The sequence below is a fragment of the Ascaphus truei genome, chromosome 1 (assembly GCF_040206685.1).
Source record: "Ascaphus truei isolate aAscTru1 chromosome 1, aAscTru1.hap1, whole genome shotgun sequence".
Lineage (NCBI taxonomy): Eukaryota > Metazoa > Chordata > Amphibia > Anura > Ascaphidae > Ascaphus > Ascaphus truei.
In genome coordinates, this window is record NC_134483.1 from 234,175,622 (window position 1) to 234,193,620 (window position 17,999).

A 17,999-nucleotide genomic window follows, 5' to 3' on the forward strand; every position below is an offset into this window, starting at 1 on the left:
GTAAGTGAAAATGATCTTTGTCTTTATTTAATACATTACTGTATGTAAAGCCTAAATTGATACATTTTTTGCAACTATTCCTTCAGTCTCAAGGACAAGTTACACAATAGCATACTGTACTGGGATAAAGTAACTTTTTTTGGAAACGAAACAACTTGCAAAGGCCACACATTACTTAAGTCATGAGTTTATGCCATCTGGTGGACAATCGAAACATCGCAGCCTAGTAAATCATTCTCATTATCATTTAACAAGATCAGGCCCCCGTCAGCCAGGCATCAACCGTGGCTGGGAAGGCAAGCGCAACGAAGCATGCAAGAGGTGAGCAGTGGCGGATTCCAGGTTTCTGCCAGGTACAAACCAGGCATTTGCTCGAATAAAGTGTGTCGGTGCAGTATCTGTACATTGTGTGACGTATTACCTCCATGACCATTGAGAGCAAGTACATCTTCTGTATAGAGCGGCTGTGTTATGATGCAGTTATTGATCATCATTGACATAATCACAAGAATCTTATGCAAAGGGAAATTGTCCGCAGCGAAGTGAGATTTCAGCCCCCAAACGTCTGTAATATTAATGCAATGTCTTACTTTTGTTGCAGTGAACACTGAAGAGACGGATCTACTACAACACTGTACAGGATGAGCATACGCTACAAGCAGCAAAATGATCTTGCAGTTGACAGTATGTTGTTCTGGTAATGTGCACAATTATTATTTATGGGCTACACACCACAGTGCTGGACATATTCTGTTAACTTCAACTCTACTCCTAACATGGAGATGTCTTCCTGGTGTTACTGATTCAGTACATCATATGCACAGTGTGGTTATGATATGATGGATTGATTTAATGAACCCACCAACCAATGATGACATCTGCATCATCTTCTGTAAAGTGCAGCTACAGCATGATATTATCAGCATTTGGTGCGGTATAATCAGAGGTATCTATGTGCTTTTGTGCCTGTTTTAAGTCCTCCAGCTTAACGCCCCTACACCTCCCACTACACAGGCATACTTACTTATGCATACACTGACATCTGGCATACCTACACACACCCCAGGGCCACTTCCTTCCCCTGATGTCAGGGAGAGGATGGGCATGCAGAGTGCAGTAAGTCTCCACGTTACTCTGGCCAACAGTCTTGGCCTACCTCCAGCATCTGTCACCCACAACATCTGTTCCCTCCTTGTAAAGTGCTGAACTATCTCACCTGGGTTAGTGCTATAGCTGATCACAGTGCCCGATCAGGATGTCACTGTGACAGGCAGCAGTGCAGATTGACCGGTCAATCAATGCAGTGCCGCAACATATGCACTAAATGAGATTTCCGTGCCCCCAGTCAGGTTACTCCCTGGGCAGTGACCCTGCTCACACCCTCCCCTAGTTCCACCTCTAATCACAATTATCTCTCTTGGAGAGTGTAGCAAATTGGAGTTGGGGGAATCTCACCTCTGCCATGCATGGTCACAATCTGTGCACAGGACCCAAATAGTGGGCAATGTGGCACTTCTTACAGTAGAGAATAAGTAACTTTATTCTTTACTTGTGTATTAAGGACCTTATTTGCATTAAATTCAGTCCACATGGGACCAAGACTTTCTGGCTTACTGAACAAAGTGGAATTGTTTCGTAGAGGATGGAGAATTGTATTTTATCTGAAATTACCCCCTCTGCACAAAATACAAACAATTATACCCATACAAGTACCTTGTGGAAGTTGTTGCCCTCTATCTTCCTGTGGTCTCTCCCTGTTTCTCACCGTGCCTCCTCCCATTTCCTTGCACCTCTGCGTCTCCGCATATATCCCTATACTCAGAGCCGGCTCCGGTCAGTGACATGGGATGCCCAAATATGAGCATACCCATATATGGGCATCCATGCCACTGACCGGAGCCCGCTCTGTTGCGGATATGGAGAGAGACTGGGAGATTTACATCCCCTTATAATTCATATGGTGCATAGTACTGGCACGTATTGTTTTACCGGTACTGTGTACCTTCCTACTTTCACACTGGTACAGTATATGCTGCAGTGGGACTGAGAGGGATATATTGGTAACACATAGTCATTGTTGGGGGAATTCAATCCATTTTGAAAATAGTAATGAAATGTTTTTTACTTTTCTTTTTTTTCAGTAATGAAGAATGAAACATTTCTGTTAAAATTGAATTGGAGGTGAACTGGATTCATCATCAACTCTGCACCAGTGTGAATTGATGTTCTTTAATGTTCTGATAAGGTACATGCAACATCTCTTCCTCAACCCCTGCACCACTCTCTGCCTCTTGCCTCTCTCTCTCCACCTCCCTGCTAAGCGTATTAACCCATCTAATGTAATCCACATTCCATGTCTCACTTTACTCTTCACTTCTCACGTGCCCTCTGGAATGACTGCTCTCTGACTAACAAGGTCTATTTGTACATGACCTCTTCTGCTCTCATCCACCACCTCTCATTCCCCTCACCCCTGTCCTACTCGATACCTCAGCTTAATTGAACTCTCTCCTCTGACATCTACCCTTATCTCTAACCTCTCCTCACTTTCTGCTTAAACTAACTATCTTGTTAACTTTTACAATGCTATCATCTCCTCCTCCTCCCTCCTCCTCCTCCCTCCTCCATCATATATATGCCCCTTCTAGGCTCTGACACACTCATCCCTCTAAGGCCATGATTATCATGGGCACATGCTTGGTCGTCCACAGTGCGTGCGAGCGATGCAGAGCCGCCTCGGACCTCAGTGCAGGGATTGCTGCATACCCCCAGCATCTGTCACCCACAAACAATACACACACTAATACTCCCCACAATACACACTATAATACCTCCTCAATACTAATCTCCCCAATAATATTATAGCTCCAAACACAATATACACAACACCCTTACACAAGATACACAATCTAGTACTCTCCTCTGCACCTCTACACACAATATAATACTCCCACACACACAATATACACACTACCCTCCTACCCCCATAAAATACAACCAATAATACACACACACTTTGTGGATGTTGGGACCAGCTCCCGGCATGCACCAGTGAAAGAGAGAGGCCCGCAGAAGCTCGGAAGAACTCCCTCCATCCGTGCCTTCCTCCGTTTCACATCTTCTCCCTGTCTCTCTCCCTCCCTTTCCTTGCATCTCCCTGCGTCTTTACGTATACCCAGTCAGTGACGGCTCTGGTCACGTGATGCCTTAATATGGGCTTATCCATATATGTTCATCCACGTCACTAATGTGATGCCCGCACTGTTGCGGAGCTGGTACTTACGACGGGCACTTATTGTTTTATCAGTACTGCGTACCTGACTCTACCGGCCTACTTTCAACACTAGTACAATATGTGCTTCACTACGAGTGAGTGGGGAATATTGGCATCACACAGTCACTGTTGAATATGCCATTCAATCCATTTTGAAAATAGTAATGCAATGTGGTTTTGTTTTGTTTGCTTTTTGCAGTAATGAAGAATGGAAAAGTTATATTAAAATTAAATTGGAGGGGGACTAGATTCAGCATTTCATCATGAACTCTGCACTTGTGAGAATTTAACTTCTTGAATACCCTGACAGGTACACGCAACATTAAGACTATAATCTGCTGTGCAAGCTTTCGTGCTATACCTCCCCCTCAGGTTTTGATTTATACATTTGCTCCCTCAATTCATGTCCTCTAATATTTGAAAGCTCTCTCCTAGCATTTTCTCTTTACCACAGAACGTCATCCCAATGTAACCTCTCTCTTGTTCTTTCTGCTTGCTGTTTCCTCACTCCTCTGTTAAACTTTTCTAATTTCTCTAACTTCCACACTCCTGCTTTTATCCACATGTTCTCCTCTTTCCTTCCCCTACCTTTGCATGTGTCTACACACTGCACCATTTGTACAGACCTCTATTGCAGCTATTTCTGCACTGCTCAATGAAAAGCACTCTTTAATATCCTATTCTCTGTGCCCCCTCTCTCTGCGCCCCCTCTTTTGGCGCCTCCTCTCTCTGCGCCCCCTCTCTCTGCGCCTATCTGTCTCATTCTCTCTACGTCCCTCTCTCTCTACATAGAGCTATCTCTGTCTCTCTCTACACCTATCTCTGTGTCTCCTTCTATGTTTGCTGATGTGTGGGATATCTCTTATAATCTTGAACCTGCTCATATACACATCGGGCCTCCCTGCCTCTGCCTCCCTGCTAAGAGTGTTAACCTATCTAATGTAATCCACATTCCTTTCCTTACTTTTCTCTTCCCTTCTCCTATGCCATCTGGAATGTCCGTTCTCTGACTAACAAGGCTCTAGTTGTACATGACCTCTTCTGCTCTCATCATTCACAATCAGTCATTCCCCTCACCCCATCTTACCTGTCCCACTGATTTGCCTCTGCTTAATTAAACTCTCCTCTGACATCTACTCTAACCTCTCTCTCTCTTTCCGCTTAAACTAACAATCTTATTAACTCTTACAATGCTATCCTCCTATCTATATGCCCCCTCTAGGCTCTGACACACTTGTCCCTCTAGCCCACACCCTTGGCTAAATTCCCAAACATGTTCATCACACTTCCACTCGCTGTTCTTAATGCCTATGAAGGAAATCACACAATTGATATTTGATTTTTCTACAGTAAAAATGTCTCCAGTCCTGTATAAAGCTGCTCTCTGGGGCCAAACCACACTACTTTTTTTTCACATTCATCAACACTCAAATTTAATTTACGCTGTCTTTTTTTCCCTGTATTTGACTCCCTCCACTAACCTTCTCCTCACACTTGCCATCCTTCCTTCACTTCTCCTCAAGCATTTGACTACTTCAGAGGCAAGGTGGATGCCACCCACAAGGAGATTCCTTCTGTCCCTTCCCCCTTCTCTCCTTCTACCTAATTCTCCTTCTGCATTTGACTCCTTTTCTTCTCTTACAGAGCTGGAAGCTAATCATCTTCTCTTCTCCCTCTACCACATGCCCTCTAGATCGTATCCCCTCACACCTTACTGCATCTCTTAGTCCCCACTCTCACCCACATCTTCAATTCCTCCCTATTCTCTGGCTCTTTACCCTCTTACTTTAAGCCTGTAGTGGTCACCCTTTTCTCAGAAACAACCTACACCCTATGTGCCTTACTAACTACCGCCCTATATCCCTCCTGCTGTTTGTCTCCTAATTGCTAGAATGTCAACATTCTTAAATCACATGCCCTCCTGGATCCTTTACAACCTGCCTTTCGTACAGCTCGTTCTACAGACTGTGCTTAAAGCAAATTCCCAAGGTCACTTTTCCCTACTAATCCTACTTGATCTATCTGCTGCGTTTGATGCTCTCAATCACTCTCCTCCTTCATATTCTAAACTCTCTCTTGGTATCCGTAACACAGTTCTATCCTGGTTTTCATCATAACTTTCCTGTCACACATTCTCCATCTCTGTTGCTAACATGTCTTCGTCTTCTATTGATCTGTCTGTGGGTATACATCAGGGCTCTGTTCTGAGATCTCTCTTTCTCTCTACATACTATCATTTGGTGACCTCATCAACTCTTTGTGACAATCCTATAAATAACAAATACAAATATCAGGTCATGGGAATAAGTGATTTGGACATAAAAGTAACATTTCGGAAGTGTGGACAACTAATACATCTTGTAGATTGCCTTTACAGTGTGATGTCATTGATTCAGTAGATTGTGTGCAGACCAGGACTGCAGTACAGTGTCACTCACATGGATGACTTGCGTGGTAGAAGCTCAAGAACAAGGATGTCAAACTCCAGTCCTCGAGGGCAGCAAACAGGCCAGGTTTTCAGGATATCCCTACTGAAAACCTGGCCTGTTTGGGACCCTCGAGGACTGGAGTTTGACATGCATGCTCTAGAAGGAGCACAGCTGTGGGTGGGAGGTGGATTTGCTTTGCATCAAATGGTTTGGAGCAAGGTTTATTGTATGTATTATCATAATAACAATGCAATGCTTAACTTTTATTTCAGGAGGGATGACTGCAGAACAGAAGTGAATATTGAAGCCATGTGTTCCTTTTCTTGCAAAAGAGAAAATTTGAAGGACAGTTGAAGAGAAGGAAAATTACTACACAGAGACAGATAAGCAATGTGTATATTTCTCATTTACCATTTAGTATTTGTCGTTTTATTGACTCCACACAATCCGGCTGCTACGGGTTTCACATTGAATATTTTCATCTCTACTCTACCCCTTCCTGTGATCTGAACCATGCAAGTTTTCGTTGATTCAATACATCATGAGTAGAGTGTGGCTACAGTATGAAGTAAAGACCCAAGGACCACCTCTACTACCATTCATAACAAGAACATGTGCAGTAGCGCACAGCTGCAGTTCTATGTGATTGTTATGAAAGGTTGAGGTGGTTCAATTCTATGAATCTGGAGTGGGATGGATCCTGTTTGCATCATATGGTTTCATCTAGGCCAGTAGATTATATAACTCTCAGTACAGGTTACACATGGCATCAGTATTAGTGATTTAAAGAGGAGGAAAGCTTCAATGTGGAGAACAAAGCCAAGTAATGTTGAAGTTACTCCTTTTACCATTTACTTGGTCAGTCTGTACTGTCTACTCCCCACACAGCTGCTAAGGATCTTCCATTTTAAATACTTTCACCTCCTATTCTGCACTGCTTTGCTGCCCATTATTCAGAGATGCGTTCCAGTCATGTTTAGCACTCTGAATCTCTCTGCAGTCATTGGTTCAGCACATCATGGGTAGAGCATGGCTACAGATACAGCAAGCTATTATTATTTTACCGGCTGATCACCCATAATATTGCATTAAAACATAGAATATCACTTAATTTCCAAAAGATTCAGTGATGCTGATAATGCAGAATCTCACAACATTTCCCATCATAATGCCATAATGCACAAGTGGGAGAAATAATCCTTGCTATATCTGTACATTGTGTGACGTATTACCTCAATGACCAATGAGAGCAAGTACATCTTCTGTATAGAGCGGCTGTGTTATGATGCAGTTATTGATCATCATTGACATAATCACAAGAATCTTATGCAAAGGGAAATTGTCCGCAGCGAAGTGAGATTTCAGCCCCCAAACGTCTGTAATATTAATGCAATGTCTTACTTTTGTTGCAGTGAACACTGAAGAGACGGATCTACTACAACACTGTACAGGATGAGCATACGCTACAAGCAGCAAAATGATCTTGCAGTTGACAGTATGTTGTTCTGGTAATGTGCACAATTATTATTTATGGGCTACACACCACAGTGCTGGACATATTCTGTTAACTTCAACTCTACTCCTAACATGGAGATGTCTTCCTGGTGTTACTGATTCAGTACATCATATGCACAGTGTGGTTATGATATGATGGATTGATTTAATGAACCCACCAACCAATGATGACATCTGCATCATCTTCTGTAAAGTGCAGCTACAGCATGATATTATCAGCATTTGGTGCGGTATAATCAGAGGTATCTATGTGCTTTTGTGCCTGTTTTAAGTCCTCCAGCTTAACGCCCCTACACCTCCCACTACACAGGCATACTTACTTATGCATACACTGACATCTGGCATACCTACACACACCCCAGGGCCACTTCCTTCCCCTGATGTCAGGGAGAGGATGGGCATGCAGAGTGCAGTAAGTCTCCACGTTACTCTGGCCAACAGTCTTGGCCTACCTCCAGCATCTGTCACCCACAACATCTGTTCCCTCCTTGTAAAGTGCTGAACTATCTCACCTGGGTCAGTGCTATAGCTGATCACAGTGCCCGATCAGGATGTCACTGTGACAGGCAGCAGTGCAGATTGACCGGTCAATCAATGCAGTGCCGCAACATATGCACTAAATGAGATTTCCGTGCCCCCAGTCAGGTTACTCCCTGGGCAGTGACCCTGCTCACACCCTCCCCTAGTTCCACCTCTGATCACAATTATCTCTCTTGGAGAGTGTAGCAAATTGGAGTTGGGGGAATCTCACCTCTGCCATGCATGGTCACAATCTGGGCACAGGACCCAAATAGTGGGCAATGTGGCACTTCTTACAGTAGAGAATAAGTAACTTTATTCTTTACTTGTGTATTAAGGACCTTATTTGCATTAAATTCAGTCCACATGGGACCAAGACTTTCTGGCTTACTGAACAAAGTGGAATTGTTTCGTAGAGGGTGGAGAATTGTATTTTATCTGAAATTACCCCCTCTGCACAAAATACAAACAATTATACCCATACAAGTACCTTGTGGAAGTTGTTGCCCTCTATCTTCCTGTGGTCTCTCCCTGTTTCTCACCGTGCCTCCTCCCATTTCCTTGCACCTCTGCGTCTCCGCATATATCCCTATACTCAGAGCCGGCTCCGGTCAGTGACATGGGATGCCCAAATATGAGCATACCCATATATGGGCATCCATGCCACTGACCGGAGCCCGCTCTGTTGTGGATATGGAGAGAGACTGGGAGATTTACATCCCCTTATAATTCATATGGTGCATAGTACCGGCACGTATTGTTTTACCGGTACTGTGTACCTTCCTACTTTCACACTGGTACAGTATATGCTGCAGTGGGACTGAGAGGGATATATTGGTAACACATAGTCATTGTTGGGGGAATTCAATCCATTTTGAAAATAGTAATGAAATGTTTTTTACTTTTCTTTTTTTTCAGTAATGAAGAATGAAACATTTCTGTTAAAATTGAATTGGAGGTGAACTGGATTCATCATCAACTCTGCACCAGTGTGAATTGACGTTCTTTAATGTTCTGACAAGGTACATGCAACATCTCTTCCTCTACCCCTACACCACCCTCTGCCTCTTGCCTCTCTCTCCACCTCCCTGCTAAGCGTATTAACCCATCTAATGTAATCCACATTCCTTGTCTCACTTTACTCTTCCCTTCTCACGTGCCCTCTGGAATGTCTGCTCTACGACTAACATGGTCTATTTGTACATGACCTCTTCTGCTCTCATCATCCACCACTTCTCATTCCCCTCACCCCTGTCCTACTCGATACCTCAGCTTAATTGAACTCTCTCCTCTGACATCTACCCTTATCTCTAACCTCTCCTCACTTTCTGCTTAAACTAGCTATCTTGTTAACTCTTTACAATGCTATCATCTCCTCCTCCCTCCTCCTCCATCATCTATATGCCCCTTCTAGGCTCTGACACACTCATCCCTCTAAGGCCGTGATTATCATGGGCACACGCTTGGTCGTCCACAGTGCGTGCGAGCGATGCAGGGCCTCCCCGTCGCCTCGGACCTCAGTGCAGGGATTGCTGGAGCGACAGGCATGCGCTAACTTTGCCTTCTGTTGCGTGCTTACTATAGACGCAGCCTAACCCATGCATTGGTTTAATTCACAAGCACGCTCTCATCACACTTCATCACATCACACTGCTGCTCTTAACACCTATGGAGGAAATCTCACAGTCTGATTTTCTACACTAAACCTTTGTCCTGTTCTGTAAAACTCTGCTCCTTTTTTTAAGGTCAAACACTACTTTTTCCTCACTCATCAACACTCCAATTTCATTCATACTGTCTACTATGTATTTGAGTCCCACCACTGACTTTCTCCTCCCACTTAACATCCATCCTTTATTTCTCCTCAAGCCTTTGCTCACTTGAGGCAAGGTGGATGCCATCCACAAGTAGATTCGTTCTCTCCCTTCCCCCTCTCTCTTTTTCTATCTAGATCTCATTGCACTCTTGACTCCTTTTCTCCTGTCACAAAGCTGGAACCTGATCTTCTCTTCTCCCTCTACCACATGCCCTCTCAATCCTATATTCTCACTCTCACCCACATCTTCAATTCCTCCATATCCTTTGGCTCTTTCAACTCTTCCTTTTAAGCATGCAGTGGTCACCCCTATTCTCAAAAATAACCTTGACCTTGTGTGAATTTCTAACTATCGCCCTGTATCCGTCCTACCATTTGCCTCCTAATTGCTAGAACGTCTTGTGATCTCCCGTTTGATCAACATTCTTAAATCACATGCTCCTCTGGGCCCTTCACAATCTGCCTTTCCCAATGTAACCAATTATGTACATAAAGAAAATTCCCAAGGTCCATTTTACTTACTAATCCTGCTTGATCTCTCTTCTGCTTTTGATACTGTCAATCACTCTTCTCATTCATATTCTAAACTCTTTCTTCGTATCCGCAGCAAACTTATATCCTGGTTTTCATCATACTTCTCCATCACACATTCTCCATCTCTGTTGCTAACGTGTCTTTGTCTCCTGTTGTTTTGTCTGTTGGTATACCTCAGGACTCTGTTCTGGGACCTCTCTCACTACATACTATCACTAGTTGACCTTATCAACTATTTTGGCCCTTGATATCATCTCTATGCAGATGATACACACACCTATCCACCCTACCGTCACTCCTGCAATTTAGTTCCTAGTTTTGGGTCGCCTCCTGGCTATATCCTCCATGGATGACACTCTTCTGCCTTAAACCTAATGTCTAAAACTGAGCTCCTCATATTTCCCCCTAAATCTGGCCTAATATCACCTTTCTCCATCGCAGTAAACAGTACTACCATCATCCTGTCATGAAAGCACATTGCCTAGGAGTAACATTTGACTCTTCCCTTTCCATCTTCATTCACGACACTGGCTAAAGTTTGTCGATTCTTTCTCTGTAATATTTCCAAGATTTGCCCTTTTCTCTGTCAATCTACTGCTAAAACGCCAATGCATGCCCTTATCGTATGGGTTAACATACTGCTAACAGGGCTCCCTGCTTCACAACTTTCTCATTTGCAATCTATCCAAAACTCTGCTGCTTGAATAATTTCCCTTTCTCCCACAACAGTATCTGCTCATCTCCTCCTCCTCCTTAAATCCCTCTCCTTGCTTCCCATCAAGTTTCAGATCACCTACAAAGTTCTCCTCCTTACCTTTTTGTTAAGGTTCTCTATTAGTGGTGTACCGAGTACCCGGCGTTACCCGACACATTTCCAGCTACCCGGACATTACTCGAAACCGGCCACTGAGAAGTGGACTTGGCCGGGTAATACCCGGCGTCGGGTAATGTCAGGGCAGCTGGAAATAATCTTTTATACTTACCTTTCCTAAGACATCTAGGATCAGCAGCAGCAGTCCTCTGATGTTGGCAGCATCAGAGGTGTCTTCACCTGGCGGGGGGAGCTGCAGGAATCACTTCCACAGCACCGAAGCAGGTAAGCTGTGTCTGTGAGCCTGCAGCTCCCCCGCCGGCTGAAGACACCACAGATGCTGCCACCGTCACAGGACTGCTGCTGATCCTAGATGTCACCGCCACCCGGAAGGTAAGTGCCAAACCGTGTACCCGACCGGGTAGAACCTTTCATTTTGGCCGGGTACCCGTTACCCATTTTTTTATAGTTGAGGACCCAGTCCAACACTATTCTCTATTCATCTGCTCCTTCCTACATATCATCTTTGGTCTCGTTATGCCCTTCCTCGTCTCCTAAGCTCTACTAATAACTGTCTCCATTATACTTCTTACACCTCTACTGCGCACTCGCTCTCTTGCCTGAAACCCTTTCCCATCAATTTACCTGTGAAACTCACACACACTCAGTATATGCCAACATACCCTCTTCCACCCACATTTAAGATCAACCTTAAAATTCACAACTTAAATGAAGCATTTCAATAGCTTTTACTCGTTGCTACTGTCACTCATTCAGTCACTAACTATTGTTCCCAAGAAGTGCTTTATACTACAAGTACCCACCATTAAGGACAAGCATTGTCATCTACTGCACTTGTTCCCCCACCTGTTGTCTCTCTGTAAGTCTCCTTACATTTCTCTTAGATTGTAAACTACCCAGGACAGGGATTTACTTTCCTATTGTCTGTTTTTGTTTGTTGAACTTATTGTATAATAATTTCCTGTACTTTTTGGTCTCTCTTGTAAAGCGCTGAGTACACAATGGGTGGTATATAAATAGAGATATATGCAGAGTCTAGAGACAAGGCACACGTGTATAGGTAGCTACAGTTTATCCGGGACCGTATGCATCCTTGAAGTGCCTGTCCCAGTTATTTTCTATTGATTGCAATGTAGGAGTGTCTGTCCTGTCTTATTTTTTTTATTATTATTATCATTATTATTATTATATATACAAAGATATATACAAAGATTGTTTCCTGTCGTTAGCATGACATTGTGTGACACAGTGTGATGTCATTGATTCAGTAGATTGTGTGCAGACCGGGACTGCAGTACAGTTTCACTGACATGAATAACTTGTGTGGTAGAAGCTCTAGAAGGAGCACAGCTGTGGGAGGGAGGTGGATTTGCTTTGTATCACATGGTTTGGAGCAAGGTTCATTGTATGTATCGTCAATAATAATTATAATAATAATAATGCAATGCTTAACTTTTTTATTTCAAGAGGAAAGACTGCAGAACAGAAGTGAATATTGAAGCCATGTGTTCATTTTCTTGCAAAATAGAAAATTGAAGGACAGTTGAAGAGGAGGAAAATGACTACACAGAGACAGATAAGCAATGTGTATATTTCTCATTTAGTATTTGTCGTTTTATTGACTCCAAAAAATCCGGCTGCTAAGGGTTTCGCATTGGACATATTCACCTCTACTCCACCCCTTCCTGTGATCTGTACCATGCAGATTTTTGTTGATTCAATACATCATGAATAGAGTGTGGCTACAGTATGAAGTACTGACCCAAGGACCACATCTACTACCATTCATAACAAGAACATGTGCAGTAGCGCACTGCTGCAGTTCTATGTTATTGCTATGAAAGGTTGAGGTGGTGCAATCATATGAATCTTGAGTGGGAGGGATCCTGTTTGCATCATTTAATTTGATCTAGGCCAGTAGAGTATATAACTCTCAGTACAGGTTACATATGGCATCAGTATTAGTGATTTAAAGAACAGAAAAACAGGAGTGGAGAACAAAACCAAGTAATGTTGAAGTTACTACTTTTTACTATTTACTTGGTCAGTCTGTACTGTCTACTCCCCACACAGCTGCTAAGGGTTTCCATTTGAGATACATTCACCTTCTACTCTGCACTACTGTGCTACCCTCTATTCAGAGATGAGTTCAAGTCATGTTTACCACTCTAAATCGCTCTGCAGTCATTGATTCAGCACATCATGGGTAGAGCATGGCTATAGATACAGCAAGCTTTATTTTACCCTAATATTGCATTAAAAAATAGAATATCACTCAGTTTCCTACAGATTTACTGATGCTGATAATGCAGAATCTCACCCTCCCATCATAATACACCAGAGGAAGAAATAATCCTTGCTATATATGTACATTGTGTGACATATTGCCTCCATGACCATTGATGGCAAATACATATTCTGTATAGAGCAGCTGTGTTATGATGTAGTTGTTATTGATCATCATTGAAATATAATCACAAGAATCTTATGCAAAGGGAAACTGTCATTAGCATAGTGGGATTTCAGCCCCCAAACTTCTGTAATATTAATGCAATGTCTTACTTTTATTGCAGTGAACACCGAAGAGACGGATCTACTACAACACTGCACAGGACAAGAGTATACACTACAAGCAGCAAAATGATCATGCAGTTGACAATATGTTGTTCTGGTAATGTGCACAATTATTATGTATGGGCTCCACACCACAGTGCTGGACATATTTTGTTAACTTCAACACTACCCCTACCATGGAGATGTCTTCCTGTGATTGGTGTTACTGATTCAGTACATCATATGCACAGTGTGGCTATTATATGATGGATTGATTTAATGAACCCACCAAACACTGATGACATCTGTATCATCTTCTGTAAAGTGCATCTACAGCAGGATATTATCAGCATTTGGGGTGATATAATCAGAGGCATCTATGTGCTTTTGTGCTGGGTAAAGTCCTCCAGCTGAACCGCCCCCCGCCCCCCACCCCCCTACACCTCCTGCCACACAGGCAAACTTACTTACACACACAGCACACTTACTTATGCACACTGACACTTGGCATACCTACACACACACACCCCACAGCCACTGGCATGCATGCAGAGTCCTGGGAATGCAGGATGGGCATGCAGAGTACAGAATATCTCCACCTTGCTCTGGCCCGTACTCTTGGCCTACCCCCAGCATCTGTCACCCACAACCTCTGTTCCCTCCCTGTAAATTGCTGCACTAACACACCTTGGTCAGCGCTGCAACCGATCACAGCACCGGATCATGTCACTGTGATAGGAAGCAGTGCTAATTGACCGGTCAATCAATGCCACGTGGCAACATACGCACCAAAAGAGATTTCCATGCCCCCTGACAGGCTACTCCCTGGGCAGTGACCCTGCTCATCTTCCACCTCTGATCACAATATTCTCTCTTGGAGAGTGTAGCAAATTGGAGTTGGGGGAATTTCACCTCTGCAGTGCATGTAGAGTCCTGTATGCAGAGTACAGAAAGTCTCCACCTTAGTCTGGCCCGTACTCTTGGCCTACCCACAGCATCTGTCACCCACAAATAATACATACACTAATACTCCCCACAATACACACTTTAATACCTCCTCAATAATAATCTCCCCAATAATATTATAGTCTTAAACACAATATACACAATACCCCCTAACACAAGATACCCAATCTAACACTCTCCTCTGCACCTCAACATAATATACACACTATAATACCCTACACACAATATAATACTCCCACACACACAATATACACACTATCCTCCTACCACCATAAAACACAACCAATAATACACACACACTTTGTGGATGTTGGGACCAGCTCCTTGCATGCACCAGTGAAAGAGAGAGGCCTGCCATCCGTGCCTCCCTCCGTTTCCCATCTTCTCCCTGTCTCCCTCCCTTTCTTTGCATCTCCCTGCATCTTTGCGTATACCCAGTCAGTGACGGCTCCGGTCACGTGATGCCTTAATATGGGCTTATCCATATATCTGTTGCAGAGATGGAGAGAGACCTGGAGATTTTACATTTCCTTATAATTCATATTGGTACTTAGTACGGGCACTTATTGTTTTATCAGTACTGGGTACCTGACCGTACTGGCCTACGAGTGAGAAGGCAATATTGGCATCACACAGTTACTGTTGAATATGTCATTCAATCCATTTTGAAAATAGTAATGCAATGTGGTTTTGTTTTGTTTGCTTTTTGCAGTAATGAAGAATGAAAAAGTTATATTAAAATTAAATTGGAGGGGAACTGGATTCAGCATTTCTTCATGAACTCTGCACTTGTGAGCATTGACCTTCTTGAGTGCCCTGACAGGTACACGCAACTTTAAGACTATAATCTTCATCAACTGCTGTGCAAGCTTTCGTGCTATACCTCCCCCTCCGGTTTTGATTTATACATTTGCTCTCTCAATTCATGTCCTCTAATATCTGGAGGCTCTCTCCTAGCATTTCTCTCTACCACAGCACGTCATCCCAATGTAACCTCTCTCTTGTTCTTTCTGTTTACTGTTTCCTCACTCCTCTGTAAAACTTTTCTAATTTCTCTAACTTCCACACTCCTGCTTTTATCCACATGTTCTATACACTTTCCTTCCCCTACCTTTGCATGTGTCTACACAAAGCACCATTTGTACAGACCTCTATTGCAGCTATTTCTGCACTGCTCAATGAAATGCACTCCTGCACATCCTATTCTCTTCCACCTTCCCTCATTCTCTACGCCCCCCTCTCAAAGCCCCCTCTCTCTATGTCTCCTCTCTCTACGCCTATCTGTCTCATTCTCTTGACGCCCTTCTCTCTCTACATATCCCTATCTCTGTCTCTCTCTACACCTATCTCTGTGTCTCCTTCTATGCTCGCTGATGTTGGGGGATATCTCTTATAATCTTGGACCGGCTCATATACACATCAGGCCTCCCTACTAAGAGTGTTAACCTATCTAATGTAATCCACATTCCTTTCCTTACTTTTCTCTTCCCTTCTCCTGTGCCCTCTGGAATGTCCACTCTTACTAACAAGGCTCTAGTTGTACATAACCTCTTCTGCTCTCATCAGTCACAATCAGTCATTCCCCTCACCGCATCTTACCTGTCCCACTGATTTGCCTCTGCTTAATTAAACTCTCCTCTGACATCTACTCTAACCTCTCTTCTCTCTTCTCTCTCTTTCTTTCTGCTTAAACTAACAATCTTATTAACTCTTACAATGCTATCCTCCTATCTATATGCCCCCTATAGGCTCTGACACACTCATCCCTCTAACCCACACCTTTGGCTAAATTCCCAAACACACTCATCACACTTCCACTCGCTGTTCTTAATACCTACGGAGGAAATCTCACACTTTGTTTGATTTTTCTACAGTAAAAATGTCTCCTGTCCTGTATAAAGCTGCTCTCTAGGGCTAAATACACTACTTTTTTCCACACTCATCAACACTCAAATTTAATTTACGCTGTTTTTTTTCTCTGTATTTGACTCCCTCCACTGACCTTCTCCTCCCACTTGCCATCCTTCCTTCACTTCTCCTCAAGCATTTGACTACTTCAGAGGCAAGGTGGATGCCACCCAAAAGGAGATTCCTTCTGTCCCTTCCCCCTTCTCTCCTTCTACCCAAATCTCCTTCTGCACTTGACTCCTTTTCTTCTCTTACAGAGCTGGAAGCTAATCATCTTCTATTCTCCCTCTACCACATGCCCTCTAGATCGTATCCCCTCACACCTTACTGCATCTCTTAGTCCCCACTCTCACCCACATCTTCAATTTCTCCCTATTCTCTGGATTTTTGCCCTCTTACTTTAAGCCTGTAGCGGTCACCCTTTTGTCAGAAACAAACTACACCCTATGTGCCTTACTAACTACCGCTCTGTATCCCTCATGCTGTTTGCCTTCTAATTGCTAGTGTCAACATTCTTAAATCACATGCCCTCCTGGATCCTTTACAACCTGCCTTTCGTACAGCACGTTCTACAGACTGTGCTTAAAGCTAATTCCCAAGGTTTTTCCCTACTAATCCTACTTGATCTATCGGCTGCGTTTGATGCTCTCAATCACTCTCCTCCTTCATATTCTAAACTCTCTCTTGGTATCAGTAACAAAGTTCTATCCTGGTTTTCATCATAACTTTCCTGTCACACATTCTCCATCTCTGTTGCTAACATGTCTTCGTCTTCTATTGATCTGTCTGTGGGTATACATCAGGGCTCTGTTCTGAGATCTCTCTTTCTCTCTACATACTATCATTTGGTGACTTCATCAATGCTTTTGGCCTTAGATATAATCTCTATGCGGATGATACACACACAAATCTATCCACCCCTGTTCTCACTCCTGCAATCCAGTCCCTACTCTTGGGTTGTCTCCTGGCTATATGCTCATGGATGGCACTCCACTGCCTTAAACTTAATGTCTAACACTGGGCTCATATTATCCCCTTTCTCCATCACAGTAAACAGTACTACCATCTATCTTGTCATCAAACATGTTGCATAGGAGTAACATTTGGCTCTTCAATTCCATCTCCATTCACATGCACGGCTATGGGTAAAATGTGTTGCCTCTTTCTCTGTAATATTGCCAAGATCTTCCCTTTCCCCTCTCAACCTACTGCTAAAACTCCAATGTATACTGTTATCCTATAGGTTATTTTAACATACTACTAACAGGCCTCCATGCTTCACAACTTTCTCCTATGCAAAACTCTGCTGCTTGAATTATCTCACTTTCTCCCACAACAGTCTCTGCTCATCTCCTTAAATCCCTGTCCTGGCATCCCATCAAGTTTTTGTATCACCTACAAAGTTCTCCTCCTTACCTTTTTGTTAAGGCTCTCCATTAATCTGCTCCTTCTTGCATATCATCTTTGATCTCTCGTTATGCCCTTGCTTGTCTCTTGCACTATAACCATAACTGTCTCCTGTAAACTTCTTTCACCTCTACTGTTCTCTCACTTGCCTGAAACCATTTTCCATCACTGCACCGTACATGTGAAACTTCCTCACACTCAGTATATGCCAACATAACCTCTTCCACCCACATGTAAGACCAATCT

General features: G+C 43.3%; 1 long non-coding RNA gene across 1 annotated transcript; it reads left to right on the top strand.

Annotated features, from left to right (window-relative positions):
- The first annotated feature begins 224 nt into the window (after positions 1-224).
- Positions 225-15,262, top strand: LOC142470543 (uncharacterized). The gene is made up of 9 exons (XR_012789275.1): positions 225-697; positions 2,142-2,245; positions 3,474-3,584; positions 5,976-6,095; positions 7,116-7,211; positions 8,656-8,759; positions 12,387-12,506; positions 13,493-13,590; positions 15,151-15,262. It is a non-coding gene; the product is annotated as an uncharacterized LOC142470543 (long non-coding RNA).
- Positions 15,263-17,999: the final 2,737 nt, after the last annotated feature.